Source organism: Protopterus annectens, chromosome 9.part0 (genome assembly GCF_019279795.1).
Source record: "Protopterus annectens isolate FY-2018-M chromosome 9.part0, PAN1.0, whole genome shotgun sequence".
Classification (NCBI taxonomy): domain Eukaryota; kingdom Metazoa; phylum Chordata; order Ceratodontiformes; family Protopteridae; genus Protopterus; species Protopterus annectens.
The window spans coordinates 1,116,661,465-1,116,680,952 of record NC_056743.1 but is presented as its reverse complement, the minus strand read 5'-3'; the positions used below and the strand labels follow the sequence as shown (position 1 = coordinate 1,116,680,952).

General features: G+C 41.7%; 1 protein-coding gene across 3 annotated transcripts in view; it reads left to right on the top strand.

The window, feature by feature from the left end:
- GTSF1 (gametocyte specific factor 1) overlaps positions 1 to 2,054 on the top strand; it is a 1,343,308-nt gene extending 1,341,254 nt beyond the window's left edge. For all 3 annotated transcript variants that reach the window (XM_044083970.1, XM_044083971.1, XM_044083972.1), the window contains exon 10: positions 940 to 2,054. The gene's annotated coding sequence lies outside the window, so the exon portion shown is untranslated. The remainder of the gene's footprint in view (positions 1 to 939) is intronic.
- The last annotated feature ends 17,434 nt before the right edge of the window (positions 2,055 to 19,488 follow it).

Sequence of the window (19,488 nt, the reverse complement as noted above, 5' to 3'; positions counted from 1 at the left end):
CTCAGTGCCAGGGACTTTTTGGCAGCAAACTCTGAAGTGTTGAGGTTGGACAAGGGCATTATGGGTAGAGGGAAGAGCTCAAGAGTTAGATACAGAGTCTAAAGTATGGGGGCTGAGTCAGATCTGTAACCCATTTGTTGAGCAAGAATGAAAATGGACAACAAAGATGCCTAGTTATGGCGAGTACATAACTTTTCGTTATTTCTCATAGCATTTGCTTTGTTTTTTTTTTCTACAGGTAGTGTGCTACTGTGATACTCTACCTTTGTTGATGTATCTGATGCAAGGTTTCACCATTATGTATGAATATTCACCATAATACTACATTTTAATTTCTACATTAGTACATTTACGACATGCATTTTTGCATATCCTGTAACTGCGGTGGTGGTGCTGCGGTAGCGTTGTCGCCTCACAGTAAGACGTTCGGTTCTATTCTCAGAGCGTCTTCTGTGTGGAGACGTGCGTGAATGGGCGTACATTCGTTGAAGGTTGTGTGTCAGAGCTGGCAACTCGTTACATAAAAATCTACTGCCAATCATTAGTGGACCGGAGTTCCGCTGTGGCGACCCCTAACCGGGAAAAAGCCGAAAGAGACAACATTTTTCAGTTTCTAGGCAAATGATTTTGTGGTAGGGGAAAGGTCAGTAGAACCCTGTTTTCTGTTCTTGGGTGGTGGGGATTGCAATAGTAAAGCAGATACTTCCTTTCTGTGCCTGCTGTAAAGAATTTTGGCTAAACATTGACAGCATTAAATGGTGAGAACTAATGCTTATGGATTTTATTGGTCTTGTATGTTATTGATTTAAAATAATTTTGATTCTGTTACAGCATTTATACAAGTTACTTTTTTTCACTCTCGTGAATTCTATTTGTGGAGTTAGTTTTAATGAGAAGGTATGTAATTGCTGACCTGTTCCTTCCTCTGTTAATTATTAGGAATTGAAAAAGACTAAAGCTGTATTTGAAGAAAGTCTGAATCGGCACTTCGTTCATTTGGGTTTGTTAGCTTTTATTCCTGTTGCATCATTTTTGAGTGTATAAACGTTTATATAATGTATATTACCACTTTAAATGACTTAGCAGTAACTTGGATACTGCAGATTGTTTCTGCACAAAAAGAGATGGCAGTATTGTTTTAATATCTGTTGTGGTTATACATAGACTGTGGTTGCATTTACACGTTTGGTGACCAGTCATATTTTTCTGTTGTGCATTAGAGTGATAGAAGACAAAACTGAACCTAAAGTAGATAACCATGTAAAATAAAACAAGGATAAGTTTACTGTAACCATGTAAAATAAAGCAAGGGTAATGTTACTGCTAAATTCTTAATGCCTTCATCAGAGTGATTGCCACTCTCATGGTAGCTAAAAGAAATGTCAGATTTTTGGCACTTAGATTTTTTGCTGTAGTTTGAGCTTTCCTGATAGCCCATTAGTATTTCATAATACTGCTTTGCTGGTGATTTTTGAACTACATTTGTCATCTCTAAATCTCGAAATAGTTTGGACGTAGACTACTGCAACAAAAACTTCACACCGTTTATAGATCAAACTTAAATGGTGTAGATCTTCAAATAGAGAAAAATTAAAAGGGAAATAAATTGGAAGGCGTAACCTGCTGAATATCTTGCAGTGCAGCTTTAATGAAGGATACAGTGGCATTCTAATCCTTACCCCATTCTTGGCAACAGTTGAAGCTTTCTGCTGATTTTTTGAGAAACTTCTTGTTTATTTCATGTCTCTCAATGAAAGTATATTGTATTTTGTAGTAAACTGTTTTCATTTATTGTACTTTTAATTTTTAATAATTGTCATTTTATAATCAAACAGTATTGTGTGAATGTATTAAGTTTTTTTAAAGGTATGCCACAGAATGATTTCATGTTTTTTTTTTGTCTTGAGAAACTAGCACATGGTCTCTTATGTTACGTTGCACTGTTTTTTTACAGTTTAAGCATGCCAGCAAAGCAAAATGGATTCAGCTGTGTTGTATTCATTTTTCTTAGATGTAATTGGGCTCCTGTAATAAAACTTTGGTAGCATCCTTTACATTTTGTGTGCATTTCGTATTTTTTTTAATTTCATGTTGAAGGTTATCTTTTGAATTCACTTTTAAATGTCTGTAGAAAGCTGTTGAAAGTGCATGTTACAGCTTTTCAGTAATGGGTTATTGTTGAAAGTGTCAGAATCACGCAGTATTCGTATGTGGTCTGCAGCAAGATGGAGCAAATGCATGCTACCATCGAGTGGAGCTTTCTGCTTATTTCAGCAGTAGCTGTTCAGTGTTTCATTTTTATTTTTTAGTCTTGACTCTCACAGACACACCTGAGTAGACAACAGTGTCTGCAATTAGTAATTAAGAGGTTGCTAGCTAGCATCAGCATTTAACACTGACAGTAGTAGGTCTTTTTTCCTTTTACAGTTGATGTCCATAGGGAGTGAATGTCCCATGCTGCATAATTCTTTTTTTACCCTGTCCATTGCAGAATAGATTAGTGGCAAATTCTTTCCCTGTGCCACTTAATCCTTGTGTGTTGAATTGAATGTTCAGACATGAATTTGGCTGATAAAAAAGGCTGGTCGTCTATCTAGTCCAGTTGGTTATTGGTGCTGGCGGAGTACAATTGTCAGCCACCATTTTGCCTCTCTCTCCCTTTATACCTGCCTCATGCCCTGGTTTCACCCTGCACCAGCGAGTCATCGAATGTGATTCAAACCCCTCTCCATTAAGGATTGCTTGTGTTTAACTTCAAGGAAAGTGAGTCTTCACAGTTTTTGGGTTGCACTTTCCTTCTTTTATGCTTCAGCTGTGATCCCTTACATATCCCATTGATGGTAGTACTCCTGGACTCATGTTCGCACTTTCTGTGTAGCCTGCCTTTGTACATCATTCTTTCTTCGTTTGACTATGCTAGTGATCTCTGTTCATACCTCTCTAACAACTTGAGTCTTCTGTCTTTATACTTTTCAGGTCTGCACATCATATTCTCATGCAGTCTTGTAGCTGCATCCTAAAGATAGGAGATCATGTCTGTGTCGTCTGAATCTGTCTGTCTTGCTGTGCAGTCTAGAATTCTCTTGTTCTTGACAGTTCCACTTTATTTCTGTTAGCACATCAATGGAAATGTAATCCGGGTCCCTTTTCTTGCGATTTCACTTTTGTCCCCTCCAGGTTTTACCTCATTTCAGGATTGTTGATTCTAAGATGGAGCACTTAACATTTGTTGGAATTAAATCTCAGCTGACATACCTCTCATCTGTCCAGATTTTTGCCTCATATTTTTGGTCTGTTCCTCATAAGATTTGTGTTTTTCTACATTTTGTGGCAAGTCAGTGAAAAATGAATTCACTAAATGACAAGCATTTGTGTTTCAAACTTCATATCCCCCCCCCCCCCCCCCCCACACACACACACACACACAAAATTATTTTTGGTTATATCCAGATTTTTTTGTGCTAAGAGGTTGAGAGCTATGGCTGATTTACCTGTCAGCCCAGCAAACCCCGATTGCTTGCTTCATTAAACTCCTTTGTAGGGCTGGCTTCCCCATCCCTACAACCCCCCCCCCTTCTTTGGTTAAATCTGCAAGTAGGTTAATTTTGTTTACCACACACGTTATTTTGTCTATCATGCATGCTTTAAAGAGAACACATTTTAGGATAAGCTGTTGTGGTACAATAACAGCAATATTTTCCTTAGCTCTCCTGTCACCATCATTATATTTTGCATTTTAGCCAGATCTCCACCCTCTAGTTCAGTTTGGCTGGATCCTTCCAGTGGTTTCCAATACACTATGTGGGATAAAGTCCACTGTTGATCTGAAATAAAAGTTTGTTGTGTCATTCTGATTTCCCATCCACTTTTCCACAGTGACGTAAAATGAAATTATGGTAGCTTGATGGAATTTTATTGACCATACATCCATAAAGAGTGCTGTTTTAACGTTGTTCTCCAAGATGTTTTTCATTCTGCTTGCTTAGAATCTTTTCTGTGACCTTCACACTTGTGAGAGCAGGCTGAGTGATCTGTTTCACAGGACTGGTTTTGTCTTCTTTTATGTAGCAACAGCACTGAAATGCTCTTATTTGCTACCACTTCTTATTTCCAGGTTCTGTTGAACTGGTTGTGAAGAGATTCACAAGCCCAACAGATTTTAATTGCTCTTTGAGGTTGCCCTTTCAGCCCTGTTTCCTTGTCCCTTCTTTTGTTAAGCTGCTTTTTGTTTTCATCATGTCACAACAAATACAGTTGAGTGTAAGAATAATTGGTGGGTAGTTCATTTCGGTACATTTTTTCCCCTAGAACTGACAGAGAAATTTCTGAGGTTTTTAAAAATTAAAACTACCCTTTACAAACTTTAAGTATCAGAAGAAAGTTTATCGCATCATTCATAATTCATTTTACCTCTTGTTTGTAAACGGAGGTTCACCGTATTATCTTTTGTGCCCTTGGTTAATTTTCTACCTGTGACATAACCTCTCAGTCTGACACTGACACTTCCCAGAATTGCCATTTTCTTGTATGGCATTTGCATCACTTTTCTTTTATTGACTCATTTTATCTGCTTCCTAAGTTCTTTCATCATTCAGGTCTAACAGTTGCTGAATGTTTGGAGCCACTACAGGCTTCCATTTTTAGTGATTGATATGGTTGGTATCTAAGAAATCAACGACACTGGCACCAACTCCCATTTTTGCCTGACTGGCTTTCATAACCCTTTATATATTTTAACTAGTCTCTTTCTGAGTATTGCCATACTTGTATTATCTTCTTGGTTTACTGACTGAGCTCTGAATGAAACTTCAATTTATTACATTCTCCAAAAAAAAAAAAAATCCATTTGCCCCATAAATTGTTGGCATCACCCACGGGTGCCATTCACCCCAGGAAACAAGTTTGTTTAGACTGTAAAAGTGTTTCTGGAGACATTGCCATCCAAAAATTTGGAATTGTCCTGCCCTTTTGAATTTCACATTTTTTGCCAGTGTTCTTTTAGACCTGAAATCCCTAATGTTTTTTCTGAGTTTGTTCATGTTTTTCTCATATTCTCTCTCACTCTTACAGGGCATTTTAAAGTTTACTCTCAATCCATTCTTTTGTCACACTTTCTGTTCTAGCTTCTATCGTAAGCTGTACTACTCTTCATTTGTTTGTTTTTCCCTTCATTTCCTTGTCAGGTTTCTAATATCATCATAAGGCCAAAGACTTGGAGCCCAGCTGTTACTGTCCATCTCATATGTTCCCCTTGTCTCATCCCTGGCTACTCATCCGTCTCCTTTTTTTGATTGTTCCCAGAACACTAGTTTACTGTCTTTGAACTCCCACTCCTTGGTGATTGTATTCAGGGGGGGGGGGGTATTCCATTTTTCCCACTGGCTTTAGTACAAAGTCACATCTACTGCTCACTGTCTTTCTAATGTCATCTCCCAGTACATTTTTTACTAGCTCTTTAACCTCCTTTATTGTTAGTGTGTCCAGGTAAAGCCTATATTCCAGTTGTTTTGGTTTGCATTTACTCCCTTTCCTTCCAGTATCAAGCCCTTCCAGTTTACTATAGTTTCTATCCAAAAGATGGAAACCTAGTCTTATCTGAGCAAAGACCAGATATTCTGACAAGTTAGAGATTGCCATACCCGAGTCCTCGTGTAGTCTTATCAATATATCCCACTTTTTACTTTCATTCCTTCCCAAAAATACCTTGAAAGTAATTTAGTTAATGTTGTCCATGCCTATTTTTCCAGTTGATGCAAAAAAGTCTGACCAAAATATATCAATGGCAGAGTAAACCTCTTGGTGGCTTTGGACTCTGGTCCATATCTGTTATCAGCATTTCCAACCTGTTTACCCACCCCCTTAATTTTATCCATCATTTAGCTCCAGGAACAAAACTCACAAATATTTCATCTTGTAATGCCCCCGTAAACTTGGGTATTTCTGGACAAGTGAGTGAGATGGGTTGTAGTGGGCACAAATGACATTTGTTGTATCTTCATTTACTTTATACCTTCCCATAACTTTAAATTTTCCCAATATATCGAATAGTTAAGATATTTATGTGGCTTTATTAAAAATAGTATATCATCATCTGTAAAGATGACTAATTCATACTGTTTCCTGCTTTCCAGGCTTTAATTTCTGCTGATCTTATTTTATCTCCAGTGGTGCTAAATGTAAGGCAAATAAAGATGATTGTCTGATTCTACTTCATATCTGGAACTTCTTGGTTACTTTCCCATTGATTTTAATTCTTGATGACGAGTCCCTATGAATTTCTTTGAACAGCTGGATTAAATTCCTAGGGAAATTGAAAGCCCATAAGACCTCCCAGAGATATTGCCGAAGAACCTTTCCCACATCCAGTCCCACCATCATAAGCATGTTTTTGGTGACTTCAGCATCCTGGTATATTACATTAAAAAGTAAAATGTTTCTTTTACGAAATTACGGTGATCATTGTTTTTTTCCTGGGTAACATTTTTGCTATTCCATTTGCTGTGATAGACGTATATACTTTAGAATTGTGATTTATGGCAGCAAACTGCAAGACCTTGAATTTGAGAGGTCTTTCCTGTATTTGGGTATGACTGATATCACTACCTTCTTGCATATCACTGGGGCACATTTCCTTCAGTAATTGTATTAAGGCATATATATATATATATATATATATATATATATATATATACCTGTGAGGGCTGCCAGCCAGGTAGAATTTTGTAATAATTCTGTTATTTGTGAATAATAATATTTGTATGCTTACCTTAGAAATGTAAAAAACCTATATGTTTTGTACTGATTGTAACCACAGTGCACCCTGCTGGAAAAGAGCAGAAATGTATACAAACTACATGCCTATGCAAATGTATGTGTTGATGGTAAAGGCTGGAATATACAGAGTTAAGTTGCAAACTCTTAAAAGAAAACAGTAGAGTTTTGTGAAATGCTGTAAAGCTAGTATATCTCTGCTAAGAGAGAATGTCTACAGCTAGAATTTTTTGTTGTCTTGAGACAGATAATTAATCTTGAGACAGATAATTACTAGGTTTCACATGTAAAAAGTGTATGTGTATTATTCCGTGGCTTACTAGCGGCTGTACATCTGAGAGATGAGTATTTTTCACAGATGCATGTTAAATTTTAAGTTCCTGTTAGCCTGGAAACTAAGAGGTGACAAGATTTAAGTAATCTGAGATAACCCAGCAGAAATGTTTGCTAGTAACTTAAGAACTACCTCCGAGAGAAAGTCAGCACATTTTGTATTTTGTTCTGGACCTGTAAACATCTCTTCAGCACTTCTCATCTATATCTGCCTGTCTTTATAATTGATACATTTAGGGCATATCATCTCTTAGAGATGGGAATATAGCAAGAGTAGTCTAGATGTTTTCTGTATTTGTGAGACTGTTCTGCAGTGTTTTAAAATATTTCCTGTGATTCTGAATTCTGCTCTCACTGTGTTGAGTTAATGAGTATTGTCCTGTGCTTTTATTATTAAATATATTTAAACCTTTTAATTGTGGCTAGTTTTGTATAGAGATATTTAAGCTCTTGGAGTACTTGCAGATGTATTTGGTGATGCTATACAGGCCACTCTGAAATAGCCTTAAAAGTTCTGGTCACACTTACCATTTGGATAACAGTAACATTGCACAATAGAATTGGTCCCCCTTTGAGAAGGGCCTTAAGTAGCTGATAACTGAGTAGTGTTTGGTGGCAGTGATTGCTACCTTGTAGTCTGGGCAGAAGGGAGCATAGCTAGTGAACCTGTGTCAGCTTTCCGCAGGAGTGTGTGTGTTTATATATAGAACAAATCTCAAGTGTGTGTGTCACCTTACTTAGGCAGGGACACGAAGCACTGGTGGAGCAGAGAGGGTGCCGGAGGTTTTGGCTTGACCACTCGACTGAGATCTTAACCCTATAGCTGTACCATTGGGGGGGGTCTTATAGGGGATCTGGAGAGAGATGGAGAAACCAGCCCCAGGCTAACTGTAATTCCTGTGTGTTCTTAAGGGAAATTGTACTTTACTGTGTATGTAGTTGTCATCGTCCCAATGTGCACTTCCTTCACTGGTGTTATTGGTGAGGATTGAGGCTCCTTGATTACTGGGCCAGTGCATGGGCGTTGCAATCATTTGTAATGTTCTGCAAACTTTTTACATTCCTGCAGTGGTTATTGCATCCCAACCTAGAGTTTTTCCCATTGCTTGTATTTACATTTGTTGTGTTCTTGTCTTGAACGCTGGTTGTGTGTTAGCATTTCCTTGTCCCTTATCTCCAGTCTAAAGCACTGGTTGTCCATTTCTACTAGAGTGGAAGTTGGAGGAAGGTTCAGTCAACAAGCTGAAGATTTTCAGGGGAATTCCTCCATTCTTTTCCTCCTTATTCTGATTCTGATGTGGATAGTTCACTCCTCCTGCTTCTCCTCCTTCGGATTTCTATTTTCAGAAACTCTGCATTCCACTGCCTTACCACAAGACCTGTTGCTGTTGAGAGTACCCAGAGAAGGCCACCTGCTCTTCGCTTCTCTCCGCTTTCTTCACAGCATGGTTTTTGAGACAGCCGGGTCTGAACTTGTCTCAACTTCCTTTACAAGTTTTTAAATGTGATTATGGAAAGCTAGAAGACCTAGTACAAGGAAAAAATGCGCAGAAAATTATTTTGAGATTTTATTTTTGGAGTGATATTCTGAGCCTAATTTTGGAGAGCCCTCTTCAATGCTCTTCTCTTTTATTGGTTAAAGGTTTGTCCTTCTCTTCCATTCTCCATTAAGATGCAATTTCAGCCAAAGCAATTCATTGTGACCCTCCATTGTTTCAAGATCCCTTTTTCTGCTGTTTTCTCTCAGAGGGGCAAAATATAAGACCCCCCAATGCAGAGCCCTACTCCTGCTTGGGATCTCAATTTTGTGTTGGAAAAACTTACTCTACAACCTTTTGAGCTGGCGGGTACCTCGCTGATGTGTTGATTTGTCATGGAAGACTGCTTTGTTGGCTATTACTTCTGCAAGAAGGGTTTCTGAAGTTGTTTGAGCCCAGGCAGTAGAGCCCTTTCTGCGATTTTCCATGTTGAGATCCATCAATACGCATTCAATTCTTCCTTTATGCTCCTGGTTTTCTCTGGTGTGGCTTAACCAAACACTTCATTTCCCACTCCACTTTCTATGCAGATCCCCAAAATAAAGGGGAAAAGATTTTGCACACTTTAGATGTACATAGGCAGCTATGTTATTATTTAAGCAGGACTAAGGACTTCTTCAGGCAGTTCAGTTGTTTGTTTTTTTTTTTTTGAGTTTCTTGCAGGCAGCCTGTGTCTAAGCAAACTATTTCTATTTCTAAGTGGATTGGTTTTTCATTTCATTATTCCCACCATGGCAAGGAGATTCCAGCTGGGATTAGGCCTCATTCCACTAGGCTACGGCCACTTCAACAGCATTTCTAAGGGGTGGCAATGATATTCTTTTGGATATTTGGAGCGGGAATTCAGTAATACTTTCTAAGCATTATCACCTCCTCTCTACTCTAAGTCTAGGGCTGGTTTTGCCACAGCTATTTTTGTAAGGGCATGTGTCAGCTCCTTGCTCTTTTATGATTTGCCAGCTTCCTTACCCTTTCCTTTGCTCTTCTTTAAGTTCTGCAGCAGCAAGAACTGAGACAACTTAACAGTTTAGTACAGTACAGTTTTGTATAAATGTAGAATGTCGGAGGATCCACATTGCTTGTCCAACAATCTCCCCTCCTTCCCCTTCCCCTCTTGGGTGGCTGTGTAGGTGGTTATATGTTGATATTTTTTTATATATTTTGTATATATATTGGTATATATATTTGGTATTTTGGTTTTCTTATTTGTCTTTCTTGTCTTTCTGGATATCTGCTGAGGAGAGGGGCGACTGAGTCATGCGATGCGATAGTACTCCTGGCGTACTCGACGAGGCTCCACGCGCCTGACCGACGCTGCAGCCATATACTCTGTATTCGGCCGATTGGACAGCTGACTACCTAATACAAAGGGACTGCAGCAATGTGGATCCTCGAACATCTACATTTATGGTAGGTACAAAACTGTACTTTTCTCTTCCTTTACTGGATTCAATCCCTCCTCCATTTCTTTAAACATTGACACACAGATTTTTTTCAGTAATTGTTAGATTTTTTTTATACTGTTTCCCTTTTCAGTTTATTTGGATACCAGCATTTTTTTTTCTTTTGGATGCCTAACCAGATCTTCTCCCTTCCATTAATCTTTGATCTGGATACCTATTGAAATTGAAGATTGAAGTTGTGATCCTTTGTTGCAGCAGTGCAAATGAAAATGAGGGGTAATGTTAAGTGTTAAGGAATCTTGAGAATGATTTCGTTCTCTGTGGGATAGTGATTTTTGAGTTAATGGGCGGGAGGAGCTTTCCTGCAAAAATGCATTAAAGCTGTAAGAGTGTATTTCACAACTGCCTTTTTTCTTGCACTTTAGTTTTCAAGCTGTCGGAACTCCATGTCAGACATCATACTTCTGATAGTCATGTGATTGTGCTGACCAATTTTCTAACCTTGCTTTGGCTCTGATAAACCTTGCATCCCTCTTTCCTGTCTTCTAGTATGTTCTATGCACGTCTCCTTTTTTTTGCCTTTTATGCCCGTTCTTAGCCTTTGAGTTGCCTGATTGTACTTCTGCAGCCAGACTGGCCTTTTACGCTTGCTGTGTTTTCTTTCTAAGCATATGTTATATTGCTCAAACCTTTTGAGTTCCATAGTTTTTGCTTTTTTCCACCTTTAACCACTCTCCCATACCTTTTTTCACAAATGTTTGTTTCCCTGTAATCATCTCTCCAACAGTCATGCTTTACTTCACCATTTCTGTTGCTGATTTTGCTGTAATAGTGAGTCATACTTTGGAATGATCACTGTTTTGGTGGGTGGAGCTTTGCCTTTCTGACCCTACTCATTTCTCTTCAGTTAACATTGTGTCTAGTTCATAGGTTGGTTACTAGGCTGTCGGCTCTAGGGCCTATATAAGCCTAGCCATAACAATTCCCTGGCTATTTCTTTCCACAATATTTACTTCCCTGGACCTTTGCTTAGCAGGGCGACTGACATGATCCCCGGGGTGAATTTCCTATCTCCCATCCAATCGTCAAGGTTCCTTTTGAAGAGGACCAAAGAGGCGCTCTGCTTGACATGTATGGGCAGTCTATTCCAGAGTCTGGGGAGTCTCTGGGTCAGGAACCTATCCCTCCAGCATGTTTTGTTCATTGTGATAACTAGGTTTAGATCCATGGAGCGTATGGCTCTGAGGGATTGGGATTTCTTTGTGTGGCATGTCCAACAGCTCTGGTTTTGACATGGCCTTGTATGTTAAGCAGAGATCACCTCTGAGTAGATGATATGCGACAGAATATAGCTGGAGCTTTTTAGATAGTCAGCATAGGGCATCTGCTTCAGGCCTGTGATTCTTTTAGTGATGTATTTCTGCGGCCTTTCTAGTTGTTGCAGATGTCTTGAGAGGTACATACCAAACTGGGTGTTGTATTCTATAATGGGTCTAATGAGGGATGAGTACAGTGGGACAATGACCTTTTTTCTGGATGGAAAGCCCTTAGTGATGAGGTGTGCCACATAGAAGGATTTCCTGACTGTTGTGGCAATGTGGTTATCGAAGTTGAGACCACTGTCCCTAAGTCTCATCACACTTTCGGTGTTTAGTGTACTGCCACCTATGTGGTAATTCACGGGTGCATGTTTTTTCCCCAAAGGGGATAACTATACAATCTGAAGTAGTTTACTTCATTTGGTCTTCAACCTGTGGGGATACGGATCCGTATCGGAGCCGGCAAAATTATTACTAGTATCAGCTCCGAGCTCCAGTATCCTCCCCTTACCCATAATACACCTCCACTGCCTTCCATCCCCCATATCTCGTTTGCCACAATTTGTAAAACATCGTGTCTCTAGAGCTCCACCTAGCAGGATGATTCTGATTTTAAGTTTTTATACATTTTCTGTTTTAGCTGTTTCAGGTGAGTGTAGGTACCCTTTCTTCCCTCCTATCGCTTTGGCGTCGAGTGTAGGTTTGTAGTTAGTTTTAAAGTAGTTAGTCTGTGGTACCCCCCCCCCCCTCCAGGTCGGTCTAGTGAGGTGAGTGGGTGTGTTATTAGTCTAAAGAAAGAAAGAAACTTTTTGGTCTGAATGTTCTTTTTTTTTTTTTTTTTTTAAGGCTTCTTGTTTGATAGTATGGCTGAAAAGCTTGTCTTTAAGCGCTGCACAGAGTGTGGCCATAAGCTGTCCCCAGCGGCCACACACTGTGTGTGTTGTGCTTAGGTGTGGCCCACCTTAATGTGGAGTGCTCCATTTGTGCGGGGTTCAATCCCCAAGCTTTGAAGGATAGAAAGGCCAAGTTGGCCCTCAAAGGTCTTCTGCTTGCCACTGATCCTCCTTCCTCATCTTCGGCTTCAATCACAGCGGCTGCTGTGGCTGGCTGCCTCTCCCGCTGGCTTCCCCTCCCTCCCAGGCTGGGAACACCTGCATCTAAGCCTGTGGTAGCGGAGCAGAGGAAAGGTAGAGAGCGAGTCGAAGACTAAGGAAAAGAGGAAGAGGTTCCCGGATCTCACATCCCTGAGTAAGTCTGCATGGGACCCGTGACTCCCCTCTGCTCCGGTCTCAGAGGTTCTCCCTGGAGCCTGAGGAGGCACGTTCTGGTATATCAACAAACAGGAAGGGACCATATCTTATCCCCTTTGTCGCAAGACCATGAGAGTGTGGGAATGGGTGATCTCCACCGACTGCTTTCTCATCGCAACGCACATTCCGGGACGGTCCAGCATTCTAACAGACTGTCTGACCATTCTGATGCCTTAACAGTGGTCTCTGAATCTATCAGTAACGGAACAGATCTTCATCGAGTGGGGTCAAGCTTGCTGCGATCTCTTCGCATCTCCTTCCAACACGAAGTGCAGCAGGTTTTTTGTTCTGAACCTTCCACTGTGGGAGTCCCCCAGAGATGCTGTAGTTCGTTTGGCCTCCCGGTCTTTTGTATGCTTAACCACCAGTTCCTCTCATCCCAAGGTTTCTGCAGAAAGCTTGTCGACTGGGGAGCAAGGTGATATCCTCATTGCCTCATTCTGGCCTCGCCAGGTATGGTCTCTCTTCCTTTGGTCTCACCTTCTGGCTCCACCTTTGATCCTAGATCCCATTCAGGATCTGATTTTCACACCCAATGGGGGTGCCTCATCCGAGTCTGGACAGCCTGAAGCTCACGGCTTGGCTGCTTCAGTTCTCGTGATTGTTAGGACTCCCAGACTTTCCTCCTTAGTTAAATCTATTTTGGTAGATGCTCATAAGTCTTCCACCAGAAAGGTGTATCGCAGCAAATAGGTTCATAGGTTGGTACTAGGCTATCAGCCCTAGGGCCTATACAAGCCTAGCCATAACAATTCCCTGGCTATTTCTTCCCACATTATTTACTTTCCTGGACCCCTGTCTAGCAGGGCAATTGACATGATCCCTGGGGTGAATTTCCTTTCTCCCATCCAATCGTCAAGGTTCCTCTTGAAGAGGTCCAAAGAGGCACTCTGCTTGACATGTATGGGCAATCTATTCCAGAGTCTGGGGAGTCTTTGGGTCAGGAACCTATCCCTCCAGCATGTTTTGTTTATTGTGATGACAAGGTTTAGCTCCCTGGAGCGTGTAGCTCTGAGGGATTGGGATTTCTTTAAGTGTAGCATGTCCAACAGCTCTGGGTTTGACATGGCCTTGTATGTTAAGCAGAGATCGCCTCTGAGTAGACGATATGCGACAGAGTATAGCTGGAGTTTTTTAAGGCGGTCAGCGTAGGGCATCTGCTTTAGGTCTGTGATTCTTTTAGTGAGGTATTTGAGGCCTTTCCAGTTGTTGCAGATGTCTTGAGAGGTGTACATACCAAATGGGATGTTGTATTCTATAATGGGTCTAATGAGGGATGAGTACAGTGGGACAATGACCTCCTTTTTTCTGGATGAAAAGCCCTTTGTGATGAGGTGTGCCACATAGGAGTTCCTGACTGTTGTGGCGATGTGGTTATCGAAGGTGAGACCACTGTCCACCTGTGTCCCTAAGTCTCTTATCACACTTTCTGTGTTTAGTGTACTGCCACCTATATGGTAATTCATGGATACATGTTTTTTCCCAAAGGGGATAACAATACATTTCTTGGCATTGAGCTTGAGCCCATGGCTCTGGCACCAAGCATCTGTTTCTGTAAGGCCCTTTTGTAGAGTATCCATATCATTTGGGGATTCAATAATGGCTCCCAGTTTGCAGTCATCTGCAAACTTTGTTAGCCAGAGTCCTTTAGTGTTGACCTGTACTTCAGAGAAGTAGATGCCAAACAAGAGCGGCCCCAAGACTGAACCCTGAGGTACTCCACTTGTCTGGAGCTGGATTTGGAGTCTGCTACTTTTACAGTGTGGGTTCTATCAGTAAGCCATTTAGCAACCCATTGGGTGACATAGGGATTAATGCCCAACTTAGTAAGTTTATCTATGATTCCAGAGTGGGGGATGGTGTCAAAGGCCTTGGCAAGGTCTAGATAGGCTGTGTGGACCACCTTACCCTTGTCCATGGCTCTGGAGACTGATTCAAAGAAGTCAATCAGGTTCAGGAGACAAGATCGGCCCTTCACAAACCCAGACTGGGTGGGGTCCAGTGTTTGAAGGTTGCCAATGTCTTTGTTTATAAGTTCCATGATAATACGCTCCATGGCCTTGCAGATAAGGCTTGTCAGACTGATGGGAAGGTAGTTTCCGGGATCCAAGGTGGATCCCCCCCTTGTGGATTGGGATTACTGTAGCTCTGCGCCACTCAGTGGGCACGAAACCTGAGGTGAGGCTATGATTAAACATGACACTTAGGTGAGGTGCCAGTTCATATTGTAGTTCATGTAGTACACAGCCCGGGATGTCATCTGGTCCCATGGATGCTGTATTCTTGGCTTTAGAGAGTGCGTTTTGTACCTGTGTGGCCGTTATTACTGGAATTTGGCAATCTTCCGGTATTGAGATGGGCCATTTAGGGGTGAGAGGGGTGAAGTTGGCACTGAATCGATCTGCCAGGATATTGGCAATATCCTTCGGATCAGTATATTTAGTGCCATTCTGTTTTAGCTCAGAGCAGATCTGAGCATTGCCATTTAGATTCTTGACATAGTTATAGAATGCTTTGTGGTTGTCTTTGGAATCTTTGGCAATTTTATTTTCGTAACTAGCTTTGGAGGATTTTATGAGGCATCTCAGTTTCTTACTGAGGCTAGTAAGGGAGTTTTTGCATCCTGGGATTTTCCTCTTTTCTGCAAAAGTTTCTTCATTTTGTTATAAAGTTTCTTTATGGCAGGGGACCACCAGATTGGCTTCCTTTTTTTGGATGAGAGCATTTTGGTTCTATTTGGGATGGCACGATTCATGCATGAGTGGATGTGCTCGTACAGTGCCTTAGTGTACGATTCAGCAGTTGAACTTTCAGTTCCCATCTGCATGGGTGTCATGAAGTTTGTCGCTTCTGACTTGAGTAGCATGAAGCTGGCTTTGGAGAAGTTTTTTATGGTGGTTTCTTTACTTGGGGGTGGGGGTGGGATGTGGATGTTAAGGGTGATTAGCTTATGGGCCTCTCAGAGGAGTTTAGATCCTTTTACGGCTTCTTTTTCCGCCATTCTTGATTTTCTAGCTGATATTTTCCAGCATGGAGCTAGTCCGTCTACTGTCTAAGTTTAGTTGGCTGTCATTTCTCATTTTCATGTTGGTGAGAATTCTGCATTCTTGGCATCTTCTAGACTGTGTAAAGCCTTTATTAAAGCACATTTTTGCTAACCCTAGTATAACAGTATAATAGCTATGAATGAAAAACTGTGCTGCAATGTAATTTATATAGATTTAACTTTAGTATAGGGTCCTACATAAATCACTGATCAATAAATAACATGGATAGCTGCATGGCTTACAGCAAGTATCGTACAGCAGTTGGACAAGTAAAATTCTTGGTTACAGTCAGGGTGTCCCACAGGGCTCTCTCCTAGGCCCTTACTTGTTTAGATTATATCTTTCAGACCTAACTTTTTCATCTGAGGTGTTCTGCAGTCTGTATGCAGATGACTTGAAATTGGGTAAACTGGTTACATGTGTTAGAGATAAGGTACGTTTGCAAAAGAAATTGACAAAATTGACCATTGACAGGAGAATAAATATGCTGATAAATACATGAAAAACTCAGCATATGAGATTTGGGAGACATAAATTGAAAGGTGAATATTTAATACAGCACACAGTGATTGAAACTGTAGATGTTCTTCACGTTTCACTGTTGCAGTCATCACACTTGGGTTATCTGCCTGCAGGTAGCCCTCAGTCAGCCCGAATACCAAAGTATTAGGAATTCTGCGTCGGATGCTGTCGCTTCTTCCATGACGTCAGGTCGTCAGGGGTATAAAACAGGCAGCCAACGCCATTGCATCAGCTTTTCTTGCCGAGCGGGAGCCCGAAGCAGAAACAGTTTGCAAGTGCCGGTTGGCCGCTACCTGAAATTTTCATTTTTCGAGTTTGTAATCCTAAAGTCTTCTAAAGCGAAGTACCCCACTGGGGATCCTTTTTTCTTGCTCTAACCGATGTCAGAAAAAGTTAACAATTGTCTTGCCTGTGGAAAACAAATGCCTCACAGAGATTTCATTTTTACTGCATCACCTGTCTAGGCCCAGACCACGACGTTCCTCGCTGTCGGTTTCTTGCCTTGTTTAACACCCGAACTATTCTTCGTCTGGCCATCTTTTTCACTAAATTCTTTCGATCTCGATGTCCTTCATGGATGCATCTGCAGTCATAACAACTGGGTTGTCCTGTCGTCAGGCAGCCCTTCAGTCGGCCGGATTCCAAAGTCCGGGTCCGGCTTCGGCTGATGTCGCACTTCACCCGACGTCATCTCTGTTGGTCTTCGGGTATAAAGTCATCAGCCGACGCCATTTTCCTCAGTCTTTCTTGCCGCGTGGCGCCCAAAGCAGAAGCTGTTCGCAAGTGCCGGTCGGTCGGATCCAGAGATTACTTCTACCGAATACTACTTCGAAGACTTCTAAAGCTAAGTACCCCGTTGGGGATTCTTTCGTGCCTCAGCCGATGTCAGAAAAAGTTAATAATTGTTTAACCTGTGGGAAACAAATACCTCATAAAGATTTCCACTCTTATTGTCTGCCTTGTTTAGGCCCAGCCCACGACGTAGCAGCCTGTTCGGCCTGTGCTTCATTCAACCGACGAACGCTGCTTAGGCGTCGGTCGGAGTTTGCTGAACAGTTTTTCGGTTCTGATTTTGCGTATATTATGCCGTCGGATCCTCCGACTACCCAAACTGCTAAAAAACGCAAAGATAAAGACCGACATCATGATCCGCGGTTTCGGCCGAAACCATGGTTAAGCAAACATGAGTGTCTCGGTTTCGCTGAAACCGAGAAAACTGATCAAAGTACAGCTGAATCTATCACTACCACTGAGGCCCCTGCTACTTCTCTTGAATCGGCCTCAGAAATTTTATCCACTACGGTGGTTGCCACTGACTTATCAGACACCATTCCCTTGGATGTCTCTACCCCAGCACGTGGTGCTGCTAGGCCTCCAGCAGCCATGTCCATTAAGGCCTTTGCCAGGGCTAAAGCAGCCAAAACTACTAAAACAGTGCCTGTTAAACCCCTACAACCAGGGCCTCTTCTAGTTCACAAATGCTTACTCTGGCAGAAGATTTAATTTCATTAATTAGGGATCTCAATCTCACCCAGACAGGGCCTCTCAGCCCCCAGAGAAGAGACCTAGGGCAGAGCCCCGAGCCTGTGTCCTCTGATGATTCTGCCGATGAATCAGACATAACAGACCAGCCAGAGGCTCCTTTCTCCAATTTTGAAGACTCAGATGCTGAAGAATCCATTCCAGCTGCTTCCCCACCAGAAGAATTCTCCTTTGGGGAAACCTTACATGCCATGAGAGCAGTTCCAATGGCAGCAGCAGGATTTCTCAGACTCCAGAAAAAGACTTAGGACCTTTCTGCACCTTCCACAGCACAGGCCCTTAGCTATACCTCCTGTTCTCTCTGTGGTGGATGATGCCTTCAATGATGTCTGCTCTGCACCAGATTCTTTACCTCCAGCCCCTGCCAAACCAGACAGATTTTACAGGGTACCAGACACTCATCACCACCTTTACAAGGCCCCACTTGCAGACCCCGAAACTATATCCCAGGGTCCTAGGGCAGTAGCCGCGACCTCAGCTAAAAACCCTATTCCTTCTGAAAGGGAAGCCAGGTCATTAGACAGATGGGGCAAAAAGGTCTACACCTCAGCTACTCTCTCAGCTAGAGCTTTAAACTGTCAGTTTCACATGATACAATACCAAGAGTTTATCCTTGATCAGTTAACAAAAAAGCTATCCTCTGATGAATCTATTGATAAGAAATATGTATTAGAAATGGTAAATAACATACAACAGGTTAGTAACCATTCCTTAAAATGTGGCTATGATGCACTGGAGGCTTCATTTAGATCAGCCATGACTGGCACAGTGATAAGAAGGCATGCATGGCTAAAGGAACAAGCTTTACCGGATCATGTTAAAGCTAAGTTATTAGATGCTCCTATGGATAAGACCAGCTTGTTTGGTACACCTGCCCAGCAGGTAATGAAGAAAATGGAAGAAAAGGCAAAATCTGTTCAAACGGTTAAAGATTTCTTGCAGGTTCAACCCCAAGGTTTAGCAGGAACTGGCCTGCCAAAATTGGTCCTTTCCTGACTCCACAAGATCCCAAAGGGGCAGGAATAGACGTTCCAGAGGCAGAAACCAATCCAGAGGAGGTGCCTACAGAGGACGACAGTGGCAAGTTAACAACAGAGGCACAGACACAACCACTGCCACTACAACAACACAACCACAGTGACTTAACTCTAAATCCGCCTACCAGGGAACAAATAGCAGCTCCATTAGGCGGCAAATTAACCTTATTTTCAAAGAACTGGCACTATATCACAAAAGACAAGTGGATTTTACAAACCATAGATCAAGGTTACCGGTTCCACTTCCACACTTTACCAGTCAAAAGAGGAATGCCAAATCTACCTCCAAATAAAAAAACAGAGGCTCTACAACAGATAATGCAGTTAGCAAACATGAGAGCTGTGGAAAGAGTGCCAACAACAGAACAAGGAAAGGGATTCTACTCCAGACTATTCCTAGTTCCAAGAAAGGAAAAAAGTTGGCGACCTATTCTCGACCTGTCCACCTTAAATACATACATCATTGTCCCAAAATTCAAAATGCTGACCCTACAGCAACTTCTTCCCATGCTGGGCAAGGAGTGTTGGCTGGTAACTCTAGATCTCAAGGAGGCATACCTGCACGTCCCCATTCGACCAATCTGCAGAAGATACCTCAGATTTCTTGCAGGATCAGAGCATTATCAATTCTCAGCATTGCCCTTTGGCTTATCTACTGCGCCCAGA